The sequence below is a fragment of the Lynx canadensis genome, chromosome D1 (assembly GCF_007474595.2).
Source record: "Lynx canadensis isolate LIC74 chromosome D1, mLynCan4.pri.v2, whole genome shotgun sequence".
In the NCBI taxonomy this organism is placed as follows: Eukaryota; Metazoa; Chordata; class Mammalia; order Carnivora; family Felidae; genus Lynx; species Lynx canadensis.
Genome location: NC_044312.2, coordinates 46776963 through 46796953, shown reverse-complemented (window position 1 = coordinate 46796953; position 19991 = coordinate 46776963). Strand labels below are relative to the sequence as shown.

The following is a 19991-nucleotide window of genomic DNA, read 5'->3' as shown; positions in this document are numbered from 1 at the left end:
CTGTATCACTTTGCTTCAGTTACACTGACGTCTCCTTTGCAGTGCCTCCCAAAGGCCAAATACTCTTACCACAGGTGCTCAGGACCTGCTGTTCTTTCTACCTAGAATATGCTTCTCCCAGATATCTACACTTCTTGCTCCCACATTTTATTCCTATAGATCTTTGCTCAAATGTCACCTTATCAGATAACTCTTCTGAATAATTAAACAAAATTACAAAGCCTCAGGGCACTCTTCTACCTCCAAACCATCACTATCCACCCCCTGAACTCTTGTTTTGTCTCCAGAACACTTACCACCTAATTCATCTTACTGTATTTAATGTTTTTCTCTCTCAATCAAAATCTAAGTTCCAGGGGCGCCTGGGTGGCTCAGTCAGCTAAGCGTCTGACTCTTGATCTCAGCCCAGGTCATGATCTCACAGTTCGTGAGTTCACAAGCCCCGCATTGGGCTCTGTGCTGACAGCGCAGAACCTGCTTGGGATTCTCTCTCTTCCTCTCTCTGCCTCTCCTCCATTCTCTCTCTCTCTTTCTCAAAAAAATATAAACATTAAGATAAATAAATAAAATCTTAGAGCTCTTAAAAAAAAAAATCTAAGTTCCATGTGGGCAGGGCTCTGTTTTGTTCTCTGCTGTATCCCCTAAGGTTCAGAATAGTGCCTCATGTATAGTGGTCACTCATACTTTTTGATTCATTTTAATAAGCGTATTATTATAAGCATACACAGCCTTAGCATGACTTTTTTTTAAAGGCATCCAAAATGGTATTTTTTACATAGACTAAAACCAACAATTTCAGACTATCTGCACAATCTGCTATTCCCAAAAGAATAAAGAACCTGAGCCCATTACATGTGGAAATTTTCAAATTTCAAATTTAAGAGTATCTAACAAATAAAGGTTATTATTTGCTTATGAAAACAATACTTTAGAAATTTCTACACTTTAGAAATGACCACATAAAAACTGAAGGATAACTCCAGAAACTAAAATATAGCACTTCACATTAAATGGGAAAAAGAAATAAGCATTCATGTAGAGATTAGGAACCCAGAGTAGAGCAAATGCAAAACCAAAGTTATATAAATACTGCTGAGAAAAAATACTGAATCATTACACCAACTCTACAGACTATACTTCCCCCATAGTATTTTAAGCAGTTCTCCAGGCAGTAATTTTTCCTCCGCACAATGTTTCTACTACAACAATAACCTGAAAATGCTTCCAAGTCTGAGCTCTAACAACTCAGGAAAAAAATGTTTTCCCACTTCTGACTAACCAAAAGCAAATAATTCCAAATAAGAATCATGCATATTATGGGAATCTTGACAGCTACTGCTTTCCCTATTCTCAATTCAGAAGACTTCAGTTCTTAAAAACCACAAACTTGGTATTAAATTTCCCTTACCAATCGAAAGGGTTCCAAAATAGAAACACATCTTATATTTTCTTTTAGTTTTTTCCCTTAAGAATATAAAAACTAAATACCTTCTTGAATTTTACATTATAAATAATTCGTAAACGTCACACTCAAAAAAATTACTACATGGGATACAGGATCTATGCTTTAGGTACAAAAGAGAATTTTCAAGAGGATTTCTAGTATTTAAGGTCAAGAAGAAAATAGGCCTACTAAGGAAATGAAGAGCATTTTTCCAGAGACAGTGGAAAAAACCAATTCCTACTATACAAACAAAATACTCTCCCTTTTACTATTTAATATGCCCTTCCAATGTCTGTGGCAGGTAGACATTAATTGTATCAACACAGGCAAGACTTGCCCAGAGGTTAGGTCACACGAGCTCACTACAAAGTAGTAACAAATTTAGGATCAGAATTAAATTTTGTAAAAGATAAGGTGTTTAGAAACATATATACCAAGTGAATATCCAAATAGCCAATCTAGTGCAAGTACTAAACTTCTAATCAATTTAAAACAAAAATAGTAAAAAAAAAAAAAAAAAAAAAAAAAAAAAAAAAAAAAAAAAAAAAAGTAGTGAAATGCAGAACAGTATTTTTGTATTCAGGGGAAAATGTTCAGCAAAATATCAAAAACTCAGTAGTAACCAATTACCAAATGGCTTCATTAATGTTACAGCCATATTCCTAGTGCAGGCCACTAGCCTATACACATCTCCCAAGGCAAAGTTCACTAACTTTAGAAACTTAAGCCACTTAGGGTTCACTTTCACAACTCAGGAAAACACCATCAGCAGAATGTATAGGGTTTCAAGTTCCCAACTGTACAGGCATTCACTAAGCTATATCAAAACTATGCTAATACCCAAGTAGATTTTTTAATAAATAAACTTGGCCAAAAATAATAGTAAAAAACAAACAAAAAAACCTACAATGTATCATAATCACTCAGCCAAATGCTACTATCTCTTTCAAAATGATCACTCTGAAACCTACTGGTTTTTTTGGTGTGTATGTGTATCTACCTAGTAAATTTTGAGGATTAGTTAATGCTACTGGAACTACAAAGGAAATGCTCAACAAATACTGGTAATTAAGTACTACTATATAACATATAATATACCTATGTCACATACATGAATAAACATCTGTAGTTTAAACAATTCAAAATTTCTATGTGTTTTATATCAATTACATTTTCCTACTGTTAACCCCCCTTCACCCATTTCTCCCACCCTCATTCCCCACCTCTTGCAACCACCAATCTGTTTCCTGTATCTATGAACTTTTATTAGATTCCTCAAATAAGAGAGAGAACATAGTATGTGTCTTTCTGTCTGACTTATTTCACTTAGCATAATGCCTTGGAGGTCCATCCATGATGCTACAAATGGCAAGATATCACTTTTCATGGCTGAATAATATTCCACTGTGCATATACCACAATTTCCTTATACATTCATCCAACAATGGACACTTAGGATGTTTTCATATCTTGGCTATCATACATAATACTGCAATGAACATGAGGGTACATGTATCTTTTCAAGTTAGTGTTTCCATTTTCTTCAGATAAATACACCAAAGTGGAAATGCTGGATCATATAGTTCTATTTTCAATTTGATGAACCTCCATGTTTTCCACAGTAGGTACACCAATTTACAGTCCCACTAACTGTGCACAAGAACTCCCTCTTCTCTACATCCTTGCCAACACTTGGTATTTGTCTTTTTGATAAAGGCCACTTTCCCAGGAGTGAGGTAATAACTCACTGTGGTTTTGATTTGTATTTCCCTGATGATTAATGATGTTTAGCATCTCTTTACATTCCTGTTGGCTATCTGTATGTTTTCTTTGAAAAAAATGTCTATTCAGATCTTCAGTCACTTTTTAATTGAATTGTTTGGTTTTTGGTTTTGACTTGTATGTGTTATTTACCTATTAGCCCCTTATCAGATGTGACTTGCAAATATCTTCTCCCATTCAGTACATTGCCTTTTGGTTTTGTTGACCGTTTCCTTTGTAGTGCAAAAGCTTTTTAGTATTATGCAGTCCCACCTATTTTTGCTTTTGTCGCTTCTGCTTTGTGTGTCAGATTCAAAAAGTCATCCCCAAAACCTATGTCAGGGAGTTTACCACCTCTTTTCTTCTAGGAGTTTTGTGATTCCAGGTCTTACATTCAGGTCTTTAATCCACTTTTTATTTAATTTGTGTATGGTTAAGACAGTGGTCAAGTTTCTTTCTTTTGCATGTAGCAGTCCAGGTTTCCCAGCATCATTTGATGAAGAAACTATTCTTTCCCTAATGTATATTCTTGGCTCCTTTGTCATAAGTTAATTGATCATATATGCATGCATTTATTTGTAGGCTCTCTATTCTGTTCCATCGATCTATATGCCTACTTTTTTGACAATACCATACTGTTTTAACTGTTTCAAACATTTTTATTTTTTAAATGTTTATTTATTTTGAGAGAAAGAGAGTGGGGAAGGGGCAGAGAGAGGGAGAGAGAATCCCAAGCAGGCTCTGCATTGTCAGCATAGAGCCCAACGCAGGGCTCGATCCCACAAACTGTGAGATCATGACCTGAGCCGAAATCAAGAGTTAGACCCTTAACTGATAGAGCCACCCATGCACCCCAATACCATACTGCTTTAATTGCTATAGCTTTGTAATATAGTTTAAAATCAGGGAGGGTGTGTGATGCCTGCAGCTTTGTTCTTCTTTCTCAAGACTGCTTTGGCTATTTGTGTGTGGTGGTTGTTTTTGTGTAGTTTCATACAAATTTAAGAATTATTCTATTTCTTTGAAAAAATGGCATTGGAATTTTGATAGGAATTGCACTGAATCTGTAGATTGCTTTGGGTACTAGGGATATTTTAACAATATTAATTCTTCCAATCCATGAACGCAGAGTATCTTCACATATGTGTTTTCCTCAATTCCTTTCATTAAGCCCTGTAGTTTTCAATACAGGCCTTTCACTTCCTTTAAGTTTATTCCTAGGTATTTTTCTTCTTTTTTGATTCAATTGTAAATGGGATTGTTTTATTTCCCTAGTTCATTATTAGTACACAGAAATGCAACAAAATTTTGTGTATTTTTTATCCTAACACTTTACTGAATTTGTTTATTAGTTCTAACAGTTTTTTTGATGAAGTCTTGAGGGTTTTCTATATAATATCATGTCATCTGCAAACAGTGACAGTTTAACTTTTTCCTTTCCAAAGTGGATTGCCTTTAATTTCTTTTTCCTGCCTAGTTGCTCTGGGTAGGATTTCCAGTACTATGTTGAATAGAAGTGGCAAAGAGTGGACATTCTTGTCTTGTTCTTTCTTGATTTTAGAGGAAAGACTTTGAGCTTTTTACTGTTGAATAGGATGTTCGCTGTGGGCTTATGATACTTTTTGCAACTGCCTTCAGAATCAATTTCAATAACATGACCAATTTCTTCAGTCATCTGGAAAATTGGAGATACACTGAATCTAGAAGGCAAATTCAGTAAATCATCAAATGTTGCTTCACTGATCAGATCTTCGACATCTTTCCTGGGTAGGAGTACAAATAGGTAGGAACAAATATTCACCAAGAAACAGTAACAAAAATAGCCAAGAAACAGTAGCAGACAAATTTCTGAACCTGTGCTTTTTAAAAATACCAGCAACATTATTCTCATTTAGCAAAAAGTTGAAAGTATTTCTAAAACATGCTAGTTGAAATCAGACTTAAGCCCAAAGAATTACACACAGAGGCACATCTGCCCTTGTCATAAGTGTCAAATGTCTGAGAATTGGAATGCATGGTTTTATACCTTATTCCACTCAATTTTTTGTGTAAGGGGTAACAAATTAAGATGTAACTTACCATTTTATCTTTATAGTTTGCGGGTACTCTGTGTGAAACACAATGCTACACTTTTGCATAATTCCCATTAGAACTAATTCAGAAATAGGGTCTTCATAGATTAACTTATGCCTTAAGAAAAAAAAAATCTAACCAACTTATTAATTTGATGTGAAGATAAAAAACTGGGGAAAGACTTACATACTATAGAATTCAGTACAAGTAGCAAAGATTGAGTTAATTTGAAAAGAGGAGAGAAGGGTGCATTTCAAAGTATTAATAAGGAATAAAGATATCCGAGTGGCTTTGATAAAAGTGCTATGAAGTTAAAGGAACTAAGTTACAATGTAAGAGGACATGTTCAATAATGGAGGAAATAGTTCATTACATGACAGTGGTCTGACAATGAAATACTATGAGGCCAACAAACACAGGGCAAAAAAAGCTGACAAGGGAAAAATGCTGATAGTTCATTAAATCAAAGCCATGTTAAAGAACAATACACAGTAAGATTTCATTTTTAAAATTAACCTGTTTATTCCATGGTAAGTGTTTCTTTCCTTTTAACTGATTTTTTTAATCACCATGTAAAACGAGGTTTTCTTCCCTTAAAACTATTCAACAGAAAAATTACTATAACCATGCCATTACAAATTCATTATCTGGCTATCCCTATTTATTTTAAACAAAGTTTTTTTAAAGACGCATTAACTCTAAAAGACCTCTATCAGTGCTAATTTCAGGTGCTTATGGAAGCCACCCAAAAAAATCCAATTTTTGTAAATAGAGGAATAAAAAATTTGACATATTTAGAAAGTATTTCTAAGTCTGCAGCATATGTGGGATATATCACATAAATGTCAAGTGTTGTGTTTTCAGAACACTTTAAAAAACAACAAAAAACAAAAGACTGACCTCCTCTATATCTGCAGGAGAGGAAAGAAATACAACTAAGGAGGGAATACCTAAGAATTCAGATGAAGCTAGGTAAACAAAGTCAACCCTAAGATACTCTACATTAGTATCTGGCTGAAACTTAGCCTCTTAAGTGATAGTGAAAACAAGCCAAGTTTGCTGAACTGTCTATACTTTAATTTTAAAAGTGCAAAATAAAGTGTTTTAGTTAATGGAATCATTACGTAACAGCTCTAAAATTGTAATCAATATACAAGTGTCTTTTTCAAATCAGTCCAACCTATGTCTCTTAAAATCATCTATCTTTATTTATGCATTTGCCTCTTCACCCACAAATCTTTTATAAATACATAAATCTTATGAGAGCTGAAGAAAGTTTAAGTCATAAAAATGCTCTATAGAAAAACACATACTCTTTGAATACTCTCAGAATTCACTACCAATGATTTATATTTTCCAGCAAAAAAGGTCATTCTTTTTTCCCCCATTATCAAAATGTTTTAGCTCCTATATAAGCATTCTTAATATTAAAAAAAAATCTGAAAACCTACAGCTTCTCCTGGGTGTTCTGGTGTATTCTGCATTCCTACCACTAGATGGCAGACTGTACAGAGAAACAGTAAGACTCTAGGAAGAACACAGGTGGGTTCAGGTTTATCTCAATTTTGAGACTGTTTAGGATTCCATTCTAGTACTCCAAAGTGGTGATTTCCAAACCTTGACAACCTAGTCCCATCCCAGATTCCAAATAAGGATCTTAGGGGTGAGGAAAATCATATGTGAGTAAGTACTACCCCCAAAGGCAACTATTACTTCTGTTAATTTTTAATTTACCAGAAAAATGTAAGATGATAAAGTTACCTAACAGAATAAAACACGTGGCTTGATATAAGAATAAAAAATATTTATTTATAGGAAAACAAAATGAAAGCATTACAGGTGATCCAACATATAAAAACACCACTTCCACAATATAAACAAAGGTGTTTTCCTTCCCTTCTTTGAAGATCTGAAGTTTCAGAATCATCATCCTACCTGCAGGAAAGGAAACATGTAAGTATCAAGTAATTTAAGAGTAAATACAAAAATTACAAATTCTGTCTTTTTGCATTACATTTTAAGAACTTAATACTTCATCAGCCCACTTAAGAAGACATAACCAGGATTCTTAAAAATAATCTAATACTGGATCAGAAACACAAAAAATGATTTCCTAAGCAAAATAAAAGATCAAGTAACAACTCATTGTGAGTACTGCACTTACCTCCATCAAGACTGTAAACCAGAAGAACAGTCCAGGGGAGCAGGAAAAAATGAAAAGAATTCCTTCATTCCAACAAGACCAAGAAAAAGGAATCAAAGCTTGACAAGTTCCTCAAATGCAGATCAGAGTACTATGTAGGAAAAAAAATTATCTGTGGTCCAAGGAACTGGGACTAAGTATGGAGAAAAGTATGTTATTAGTAGGAGGTGATCAAGTGTCCTGGTTTTCCTGAAACAGTTCTGTTTTACACCTATTGTCTCAGTGTCCCATTCAAATAGCACATCCTTTCACTCTCAAAAGTGACCCAGTTTGGAATATAAATTATATGTCACCCTAGTTATAAGTGACCTAATAAAAGTCTACATGTAGCTAAGGAATTAATACACTACCACCATGTACTCCTAGGGTATTTGTATTTTCTTTCTGAAGTGCTATATTGTCCTTCTCCAGCCTTCTTAAAACACAAACAAGCTTCGATTCTATTTGTTTTGTCCTCTCACCCTCAACCCATGGGCATTTTCCTAACATCAATCTCTGGTTCTATTTGTTTCACCCTGAGAAAATTATCTCCTAACTTGAGCAAAAACCTCTATGCAAAGCATTCTCAAATTTCTTCTCTGAAAACCAGTCTAAGGTTGTCTGGGGAATTGGAGATACTAGAAAATTTCACCTCTATATCCGAAAATATTTGATGCATGAAAAAAGAGTATCATCTCAACTATAACCTGAGTGTCCCTTTTTTGTTTTAAGCAATCAATATTCATCCTTTACTCTGTTAAAATAAATTCAGGAATATTTTGTTTTCCAGTGTCTTCCACAATGTGTGACATGATGGTATAAATATTTATAGATTTATAGGTGAAACAAAAGTCTATTTCTCCATTCATAATACTGGTTGCGGGGGGGGGGGGGGGGGGGGGAAAATAACAGGCAAAAAGTCATACCTAGGTTATACTATAACAGCCCAGCCTATGTCTTAAAAGTAAGTAAGTTAGGTAGGAAGCCCAAAGATTTTCATGGCTTTTCTAAACAATTTAAATTATGCCTAGTCATAGTGAATAATAAATTGCAGTTAGACTCTCTGGGACTGTGCACCTCATCCAGAAAACACAACATGTTCATGTCCTGGATGCAATTAGAACAATAGATGGAACAATATATTCCATCTTCCCATAGCCTTGCAAACCTTAGTATGAGCAAGTAGAAATTCCATATATTCTACAATATTCATCATATGCCAAATAGTCTTAGGAGTTAGAAATTTGCAATAGTCGACAAAGTTGCTGCCCTCAGGAAGCTTATACACTAGTGGGGAGACACAATCAATAAACAAATGAACAAATATATGTCAGATGGTGATACATGGCTAAGGATTTCTTAGCACTTAAGGAGTATAGGACACGTGTTTGGGTAAATTGCTAATTATACATGATAATCAGGAGTCTTTGGATAAACAGATTTGAAAATCACAGTAACAATGCTCATGTGTCACCAGTTGCCTCTATGGAACTGACTACCATGATCAATTACGTCTCCCAGAGAGTGGGGAAGTATGAAGGTATCCTATTCATTCTGTATCACACATGTCTGCTCCACCCTTGCCAAACCACCCTTGCTAAACCAAAGTCTCATTGAACAGAAACCTTCTCTTGTTGATTCTACAAAGCCTCCAGTTTCATGTAGATTAAGTAGGGACTGGGAATCTCGTTTATTTATTCACGCACTTCACCATTAAATCAAAGTGACCTTGTGTCAAAATTACACCAGCCTTTTACTACAGTTCATTAAATTCCGCATTTGTGGCAAGCAGGTATCAAAAGACCCTTCTAAACCATTAACAAATGAAGGCCTTTTCTAAAAAATCTTCTTTCAAACCGCTGTAAACAGTAATGACATATACAGCCAGAAAATAGTTAAGCACCAAATAATAAGCTATCTACACAGCTTTAAGTTTCAAAATAATGCTCTGTAAGTGAAAAATGAGTTACTAATATTATAAATCTCCATAAAATGAAGTAGAAGTATTTTTCCTAATAAGCCTTAAACTTAAGCCTTTAAGTTTCTACAAGAAGGAATAATCACTAGGAGTGTTTCAACAAAAAATATCTCCACCCTCACACGTTTCGTAACTATACAACTGTTCTTCTAAAATTCCATTATGGCCCATGTTTGCCTATTTCGCAGCATAAAAGACAATTCATCCTCTGACAAATCCCCTTCTTAAAAGTCATACCTTTTGAGATAAAAATTTGTTTTATAAGCTAGCAAAATCAAAATTGAAGATGTTACTTTTTTTAACATAAAAATTCCATATAAATTATGCCTCAATAATGCTGATTAAAGGAAAAAAACTCCCACCAGTTTGAATCTAAAAGTTCAAGCTCAGGGGCACCTGGGTGGCTCAGTCAGTTGAGCATCTGACTTTGGCTCAGGTCATGATCTCACGGTTTGTGGTTTTGAGCCCTGTGTTGGGCTCTGTGCTGACAGCTCAGAGCCTGGAGCCTGCTTTGGATTCATGTGTCTCCCTCTCTCTCGCTCTCTGCCCCTCCCCCGCTCACACTCTGTCTCTGTCTCTCTCAAAAATAAATAAATGTAAAAGTCCAAGTTCAGCCATAAAGTGTTTGGTGATCTAAAAAGAATTTTTTTTTTTAAACTTTGTTCATTTAGAGAGACAGAGAAAGCGCACCAGTGAGAGTGGGGGAGGGGCAGAGAGAGAGAGAGAGAGAGAGAGAGAGAGAGAGAGAGAATGCCTCCACTGACAGCATGGAGCCTGTTTGGGATTCTCTCCCTCCCTCCCTCTCCCTCCCTCCCTCCCTCCCTCTCTCTCTCTCTCTCTCTCTGCCCCTCCCCCACACGCTCGCAAGTGTGTGTGTGTGCGCGCATGCTCTCTCTCAAAAATAAACATTAAAAAATAAGTTGACAAGATCACAACTTATTCTGCACAGTGCACAGTTAATTATGGATTTATTTCCCCTAAATATAGGCTTTAAGTATTTCTCAATACAACACATTCCCATAAACAGACTTCTGCTGCTAGAAAATTTAGAAACAAAAAATTTAACACAACATATATTGTACATAACACAGTGTTTTTTTATTTAGTTCTTCTGCTCCTATGTACCAATGATAACAATACTAATAATAAAAGGCTAAGAATAGTCTCAGTTGATTCTTTCATACAAGTAGCTATCTATATTTAGGTAGATAGACAATATCACATATATTTTCAAAATCTATATTCCATCTGTAGACAGACATCTAAATAGTCCCTTAAATTTCTGAGATAATTTATCTTTCTCTTGGTTATGAAAAGGCAATATAAATCTTAAATGGTCTAAAGTAGCAAAGAAAAATTTAACCACCTTTCTCCCTTTCCTATAATATCAACCTTTCACCAATTTCCCTTTTGCTATGATGACAAAAGCCCCTCAAATAAGCCTTCTTCTACCCAACTAAAAGGCTACCACTTTGAATACTACTGCTTTTCAAGTATGATCTCTTTCTAAACTTGACAAATATTGGAGAACATTAACTACCTTTTTGTTTCACTGCTATATTGGATACCTTCCAGAATGAATCAGATTGACAGATGGAAAAAAGGGGTGTCTATTTTTAGTTCTTTCTATTCTTTTAAAGTTTGTTTCTTCCTATTAGAGCTCTTTTCTGACTTACATTCATTTGATAATCTATCCTAAGTACTATTCATTTCCAATCTCTGCTTCAAACAGTGATGATGAAGGTGCTCATCTCACTATCTCTAAAGCTCTGTTCTAGGCTCTCCCATTTCTTTACATGGTGCCATCCATTTCCATGTGCTAGGACTATACTGTAACAGGATGAAGTGACATCAGAATGAGCAAAGGATGTAGAATCAAATTCCAGATCATTATCATTATGACTTCAGGCAAGTTAATTAGCCACTCACTTTCAATTTCTCTGTATTAACAGGAATAAAATTGCCCTTCACAAAAGTATAGGAACATATTTAGAGTATTTAATAAGCTTTAAATATTACAAATATTGTTAGTTTTACTTAGTATCCTATTTTACTGATGAGTTTTCCCTCATCATTTTTCCAATACAGTATTGTGAAACTACTTCCAAATCAATGACTTCTGCACAACCTTCTTTAGAAGGTTTATAAAACTAAACTTCCTCAACTGGAAAATGTAACCATAGTTACATGCATACATGGCAAAATCTTTACACATGCAGATCTCTCTATGCTTTACAAAGTTTCTTCATATCTTTAGTTTTCTATTACAATAGCCTTGTGATGATGCAAGGGATGCTCTGTTGTCTCCATGGTAAAGATTTAAATACTTGCCTATCTAAGTAACACAATACAGTGGCTGTGTTGGAACTAGATTCTTTAAAACGGTAATCTTTCCACTAGAGGGATAAAGATACACACATATTTTCTCTCAATTCTCTCTCTTCAAGTAGTCTTGTCATCACCTTCTCTTCTAAAATTCATACATCTCTCTTTTTATCTCTCATAAATCTAATTCCCAGTACAGACAGTAACCACTTCTTGTTTGGTACAGTATTTTCTGCTCATTGTCATCATCTTCATTCTGGCTTCATTCTTGTCAACTGAAGATGACAAGATATAAGGAAGGCATCATATCATTCAAACCAAGTTCACAAGGAACAGGTTTCAAGAGTTTGGGACATCTCCATCTCCAAGTGCCTCAGAAACTGTAAGCTTTAATTTACAAACAACCTTTAAAAAGCTGAGAACGTTATAAAACAAAGTCAATTCACCAGATTTCAGGTGAGGAGGACTAACATGATTTAACATGAAGAACACATAAAGCAGTTTTCCAGTCCTCTGGCCCAGAGATGTAATCATTACCAATTCTAAGAAATAGCAAAAGAGAAACTATGTTTAAAAAAAAAAAAAAAAGCTACAGGTTAGTCACTAAGTTAAGAAAACATAACTCTAATGGAGAAGCTCAAAGAAAAAAGCAATTCTAGGTTCAGTCTACAAGCCCCAAAATAGGAAGCAGCTTAAAAGGTTTCCATCTCCTGTTAAGAAGAAATGCTTTTCACCCTGCACAGCACCTTCCAGCAGTTTATCAAGGAATGTCTCAGCCTCCTGAGCTGCTCTCTAAATAGCTTTCTAACTTAGCTGTCAGTTACAACTCTGTAACTAATTTTTTTATGATTGATCTTTATTGCCACTCAGGTGTGTTGTGGGATGATTCTGGGATGTGCTAGAGAAATTACCTAAAAATAATGCCTTGGTCCACTCTAGGTCACCAATTCAAAACAATATTTTCCAAGAATATGAACAAAAATAGGTAAGTGTTCATACTGCACCAAGTCTAAAAGTTTGTACTGGATACCTAACACAAATTCCAAACCTGGTAACTAATACACAAGTAAGTAGTTGTGAAATAAAGTTACAAAAGCTAATGTTGAAAAAAGAAAAAGGGGGGAATACTGCACGCTAAACCATAATTTCCCATCATTTAACAGCTGGTTTTACTTCTCAAAGTATAAATTGGCCTAAGGATGATGTGGTTACATCTTCCACATCTGAAAATACAAGACAAAATGATCATATAAAGAACACACCAGATCTTTCCTCCAGTTTCATACCAAAAGATTAAATGCAGCTATCTTATAACCCTCATGAATATGCAGTTAAAAAAAAATTGCAGAGCAATATACTCAATTTTGTATTTACCAACAAATCTTCACACTGGCCTTATAAAATTGAAACCAGACCAATTCCCCCATGACAGCTCCCCTGAAATAAAGCTAATAACTGAAATTAGTGAAATCGGTTTTGTTTGCTACTCACCTAATATAAATGCTACAACTTTCCAAAATCCTGCCCCTCTTTCCAAAGATGCTATCTGCAGACAAACTTGGCAGTTAGAAAAGGTATCAGCAACTATTAAAACAAGTTTCCTAGATATAATTATGAATTGAATACAACTAAAGATTATTCTAAACTACACCAGTAAATTGCTTATTTAATTTCAAGTCACAAAAGGTCAAAAAAAAAAAAAATGGCCAAAGACAAAGCACCACACTGTATTTGAAAGTCAACTCAAAACTAACTACATATACAAGTAATGGAAGTGAAAAGGTTGAGACCAAAAATGAGGAAGCAGCTAGTCAGAAAAACCAATGCAACGTTGGCCTATTCTAGAATTTTTGTATTAATAAGTAGACATAGCCAACCCTCATCCACAATATGTATACAGTATACACATACGTCAGAAACAAAGTCCTTTCAACAAGCAAATAAATTAAGAATCTTTGAAACAATAATGCTTAGAAGAATCCAATGGTTCTAAAGTTAAGGAATAAAAATACAGTTTGAGAAATAATTCACAAACTCATCATGTAACCAAATAATTTTAAGATGGTGTTACTATATGTAAGAGCACATGGTGATGGATTAGTGATGCTCCATTATATACCCATAACTGATCTCCTATTATGATCAACAGCCACCAAATGCAAGATAATTACCCAGTGTAGATCATTCAGTCTACGGCAATAGTTAAGGCATCACCACCCTAACCTTTTTTAGGTATCAATTCATAATCCTGGAAAAAACACTATGACCTGATCAAATGATCCAACTAGCTCAAGACCAAGACCATACATATCTGGATATTTTCAATATAAAGATGAATTCTATCCAAGAAGTATTTCACATTTAAAAAACAAAAAACTGTTAACTAAATAGTACATTAGCTCAGGACACTAAGTCCATTATCTCCATGAAAGATTTATTTAATATTTACTAAGGTACTATTACACAATTACACCAGGCATTACATTCTGGGTACTAGGGATACCAGGATAAATAAAGCTGAGTCCCTGTTTTCAGGAGATAAACATGCACAGAGAGTTAAGAAAGAAAACGAAAAAACGGGCCTCTACAGAAGGACAGGGGAACAATTTGATTACAAATGCTACCCAAGTATGCCTCATTTGGCAGGGTGTAGTGGGAAATAGAAGTGTCCAGTCATCCTTCACCAAACCAGGACATCCAACCCAAGCATGCTTGCCCAAAGGGGCAAATCTGAAAAAAAGATAAACATCCTATAGTCAACCTGACTGACTGAAGTGAAAAAATGTGGAAAAGCAAGCACGAGACACAGATTGAAAGGCTAGTAGGCAGTCTCTTATTATCAAGTATCCTTTATATTATTCCCATTTTAAAGAACGCTAGAAGAAAATTCTCATTTTTGTTGGCAATTTCCTCCTAAAACGAAGTCACAAAAAACAGTGCTGCCCCTTCATCCCAATGACAGTAAGATATACAAGTTCAAACTGTTTTTGAAATAATGATGATATGATGGTAGGCGGGGCACTCCAATGGAGATTGAAGCAAAAGCTCATATAGAAACTGTCCATAGTCTTAGTTTTCAAAGCACTAAGCCAAGAACCCAAAAGCTAGAGGGACACAAATATATAACATCACAGAACAGCTGAGCAGGGAGACAATTTAGAAAATAAGAAAAGTAAGTAAGGGATTTTCCTAAGGTCAAATGGAGCTGGGGCAGACCCCCCACCTCCTCCCATATTTCAGTTCAGGGATTATTCCTCTTGAAGCACATTAATAATTTAAGAAGCAAAGGAAGTGCTGTTTCCAAATGTAATCTTACGTATTTATGAAATTATATTTCTCAAAGAAAGATTTTCTCCTAACAATATCCCATTCCCTAAAAGTCCTCTGTGAGCTAAGAAGTTCTTCAAATCGCCTGACTTCCCTTCAAGGTTGTTCACTGAATTTTAATGGTAAAATTTATTCTCTATTTCCTTTTCCTAGTAGAGTCTCAATTTATGTAAGGATTGTGTTATGGTGCAAGACAGAAAGGATTCTTTAAATCTTATTAGCTATTATGCCTATAATGCAAGTTATGTCCTAATTAAATTGATTTGATCAGATTTTGTGAAACACCAAAGACTGAAAAGTCACCTTAAACTTTTATAAAATCTCTATGTCTAGATCAAAATTAGGTATGTATCATTTCTGTTTGGAAGACTTTTTCATTAATTCTTGAGCAATCTATGGACTCAGAAATCCAGAAACCTTAGATACTGCCACTATTAATGCAGTCTGTAATAATTAAAGTAACATAAAAAGCATAAAGCAGCAAAATCCCATTTCCAACTTCAAGATCAGCCAAACTCCTTGTCTTCTGTATTTTAGCACTAGTGACAGAAAATAAAGATATAATACAATTTTGAAAATCAGCTCTACAGTAACCAGAAGCTACCTGGAGGTGAGATATATCTAAAGGTTTTATGATTAAAAACCATACTCCACATACTCACAATTTTTTTTTTTTTTTTACGATAAAAACCATACTCCTCAAATGCTCCAACTGTATTTCTCCTTACTCCCAAACCAATCTCTTTTCTGGCTCCACAGCACCCCATTCACCCTCTACAATTAAACAGACTCCTTTGTTCCCCAAACACACTTCCAACCTTCCTACCCTCAAATGTTTGCTCATGTTGTTTTCCCCATCTCAAATACCTACTGTTCCTGACTACTTCTCATTTAGGGTCCAGTTCTCTCCCTTATCAAAAGCAGTATCTTTCTCTCCTATGATTTTCAACAACATTGACATGAATTTTATCTCACATTACCTGTTAATACAGCTATCTGTATATATCACCTTCCCTACTAGACTGAGGATGTGATCAGCAATTTCACTTTTGGATTTCTCAATAATCTCAAACACAGTAACTCAGATACACAGTAGACACTCACGATGCAATTGCTAATGAGCATATTAATTTCTACAAAACTAGCTAATAAAGTCTTGTTTGGTACAGAGCCAGCTTTAGAAAACCTATGAATGACTGAAAATTAATATATCATTTGCAGATAAACAGATGTCAGCAATTAAACCACATAAATCAAACATGCCTCCAAGAATCTTGTGACTAACTGGTTTATCAAACCTTTTCTATTCATAGTGGTCATCATCATATGATGATTGTTTGTGTTTAAGTTCATTCATAATTTGGAACTCAAAAAAATTCAAAAGCCATGAAGATTGGTGTACCTGATTTTTTTTTTTTAATTTTTTTTTTCAACGTTTATTTATTTTTGGGACAGAGAGAGACAGAGCATGAACGGGGGAGGGGCAGAGAGAGAGGGAGACACAGAATCGGAAACAGGCTCCAGGCTCCGAGCCATCAGCCCAGAGCCTGATGCGGGGCTCGAACTCACGGACCGCGAGATCGTGACCTGGCTGAAGTCGGACGCTTAACCGACTGCGCCACCCAGGCGCCCTGGTGTACCTGATTTTATTTAGCAACCCAAACCACCACGTATAGCAATATTCAGAAGTCCAATTTCATATGCCAGTCATCTAACCCCCTGCACAAATGGCAACAGGACTGTACATTCCTTCCTTCCCTATCCCTTTCAATAACCTTACCACAAATTACCTAGGAAAGGAAAGAACACTTCCCCAGTTCCATAGCACTGGCATCTAAAGCTAGGAGAGCAGCTAATAAGCAGGAAGAAAGGGAACTCTAAAAGGAGGATTTGGAGAAAAGGGCTACAGAAGACCAGATCTATCAAAGTAACTCCTGCCCCAATAAGACCTTTAATGGTTCCCTCTCCAGCCTCATCTCCCTCTTACTCTTATGAACACTTCACATTCCACCACAAAGAACTACTCAAAAATTTCCCCAAACACATCATAATGCTCTTTCTCACCTCTATTGTCACTGCACATGCTAAATTACTTAGACAAAACTTTGTCCATCTGGCAAATCACTATTCGTCCTTAAAACCCATTAGGCTCCTCTATGAAGCTGTCACTAACCTTCAAAATTAATTACTCCAGCCCCTACTTTGAAGCTTTATGTAAAAAGTATTATGCAATTATCTCAATGTATTACAATTATTTGTTTACACATTTTCACCATTAGATCTCGTGTTCCTTTTAAAGTAAGGATGATCAAGTGTCATCTTTACATTCTTTTCTAGATCTTGATCACTTTCCCTCAGTACCCCACATACTGCTTCAGACTAGTGTTTCTGTTGGTACTGCTTGCTACATGTTAAACAGAACTCCATCTCAGGACTTTTGCCCCATATTCTTGCTCTTACAGCAAGCAAAAGATTTTAATAGTTCCCTAAGGAATTTTAATCCAATAACGCAAAATTTTTAAAAAATTATATATATTTACTCTTAAAATTTTTTGTTCTCAGATATTCTCCCAGAAAAAAGTCACACAAAATGATTAACTCTGAATCATTAAGTTCACAAATAAATTAAGATTTACCTACATGTCACTTTCAAAAGAAAATTAATTTGGATTTTCACAGGCAATTCACCAGAGTCCTAAAACCAGAAGAGAAAGGGCATAACGGAAGTGGGTAGTAGGAAGAAATCAATCAAGGTCAATGCTTGACTCATTCAATACAGCCTACTAAAGTCATATGCTTCATTTCTGGGTATCTTTATTTGCACTTTAAATGTTTTGCCAATGTTTTATAACAAAGCACACAATGCTTATTTCGCAAACAAGGCCTTACAGCATTCTGCTATAAGATGCGGATTATCATGGATAACACAGAATGTAAAATAAAGGACTGCCTTGGAATTTACTTTTAACAACCGAAGAAAAGGAAATAATGATGATGATGATGATGATGATGATAACAGGAAGAAAAGGAAAGCAGAAGTAGCAAACCCAAGATATGACAAGTTTAAACCCATCTGTTTGAAGTTAAATATACCAATAATAGGTAGGTCCTGAAGTGAATAATACTTTACTTTATTAAACTGCTCTAATTTTACATCTAATTCTGGAAACTTATTTCCCAACTTCCATAATTTCTCACATTTTCAACCAATAATTTACTTGATCACAGAAATGGAAGAAGTTGCAACATCCACTACTCAAAGACAACTTCTACAGCAACTATCCTCTTTATTAAAAACAAAAAAAAAAAAATGCTGTTTGAATACACATCAGAAACCCTCAATGACAATTTCATTCCTTCTTTATTCACTAGGCATCTTTTTACTGCATATTTGTTACATGCTATTTGTAGCACAATAAAGACTACACAAGGGCTCTTCATTTAAGAAATTATAATTATAGAAGCTATAAAGAATTACTACATAGTGCAATTATCTCAATGTATTACAATTATTTGTTTACACATTTTCACCATTAGATCTCGTGTTCCTTTTAAAATACTCCACTACATAGTGTTTATGGAGAAGTACAAGATACTATGGCAATATACACACTACTCTGTGTGGACAAAAGTAACCACCTATCGATACTCAGACAACTAAGTATTATCTCTTCACACATTTAAAAGACTACATTGGGGGTGCCTGGATAGCTCAGTCAGTTAAGTGTCAGATTCTTGATCTCTGCTCAGCTCATGATCTCACAATTCATGAGTTCCAGCCCCACATGGGGCTTTGCACTGACAGTGCAGAGCTTGCTTGGGATTCTCTCTCTCCTTTTCTCTCTGCCCACCCCCTCAAAATAAATAAACTTTAAAAAAAATAAAATACTACACTGGGACCCTAAAAAAAAAAAATATATATATATATATATATTGGATTAGAGTAAGCAGTCCATCCAGTTGAAAGGATGTTTGGTTCAAATATTTCTATTTATCAGTCAACAAACTATGTAACTCAGTACTAGAAACTGCCATCAAGGAGATCTTTTTTCTCCCTCACAAATCTCTATATTTATATTATACAGGAGCACAGTAGAGTTATATCCCATGACAACTTCAGAAGAAGGGAAAAAAATACCCTTAATTTTCCTTACTACCACCTTGCCACCTCACACTACATACAAAAATTAAAATCTGATCAAACCTAAAAGAGTGAGCTAAAAACTATAAAGCTCTTTAGTAGTAGGTTAGGCATAAATCTGAATAACTCTGGATTAGCCAATGGTTTCTTAGCTATTATATCAAAAGCACAATCAAAGAAAAAAATTGCAACTTCAAAATTAAAAATATTTCTGCATCACATCAAAGGACACTATCAAGAACAGCAGGGGCGCCTGGGTGGCGCAGTCGGTTAAGCGTCCGACTTCAGCCAGGTCACGATCTCGCGGTCCGTGAGTTCGAGCCCCGCGTCGGGCTCTGGGCTGATGGCTCAGAGCCTGGAGCCTGTTTCCGATTCTGTGTCTCCCTGTCTCTCTGCCCCTCTCTGTCTCTCTCTGTCCCAAAAATAAAATAAAAAAACGTTGAAAAAAAAAATTTAAAAAAAAAAAAAAAAGAACAGCGGAAAGACAAGCCATAGGATGGGGAAAAAAATATTTGCAAATCACATGAGGATCAAGCATCAGGAAAATGTAAAGAACTCGTCTAGTACTGAAATATATTAAGGATCAAATTTAAAAATGGGCAAAGGATCTGAATGGACACTTTTTTCAAAGACATACAAAGGTCAATAAGCACATGAAAGATGCTCGACATCATTAGTCATTAGAGAAATGTAAACCAAAATCACAAGATATCATTCATACATTGCTGCTGGTAATGTAAAATGGTGCAGCAGCTGTGGA

The 19991-nt window shown here is 35.2% G+C and overlaps 1 protein-coding gene and 2 long non-coding RNA genes across 16 annotated transcripts in view; all 3 read right to left on the bottom strand.

The window, feature by feature from the left end:
* Positions 1–19991, bottom strand: part of PICALM (phosphatidylinositol binding clathrin assembly protein) — a 101077-nt gene that overhangs the window by 71612 nt on the left and 9474 nt on the right. The gene's annotated exons all lie outside the window — the stretch shown is intronic.
* LOC115524703 lies at positions 7062–9897 on the bottom strand. Its single transcript, XR_003972185.1, has 2 exons — positions 7443–9897; positions 7062–7213 (listed from the first exon to the last, which is right to left on the bottom strand). It is a non-coding gene; the product is annotated as an uncharacterized LOC115524703 (long non-coding RNA).
* On the bottom strand, positions 15242–17724 carry LOC115524705. Its single transcript, XR_003972188.1, has 2 exons — positions 16731–17724; positions 15242–16492 (listed from the first exon to the last, which is right to left on the bottom strand). It is a non-coding gene; the product is annotated as an uncharacterized LOC115524705 (long non-coding RNA).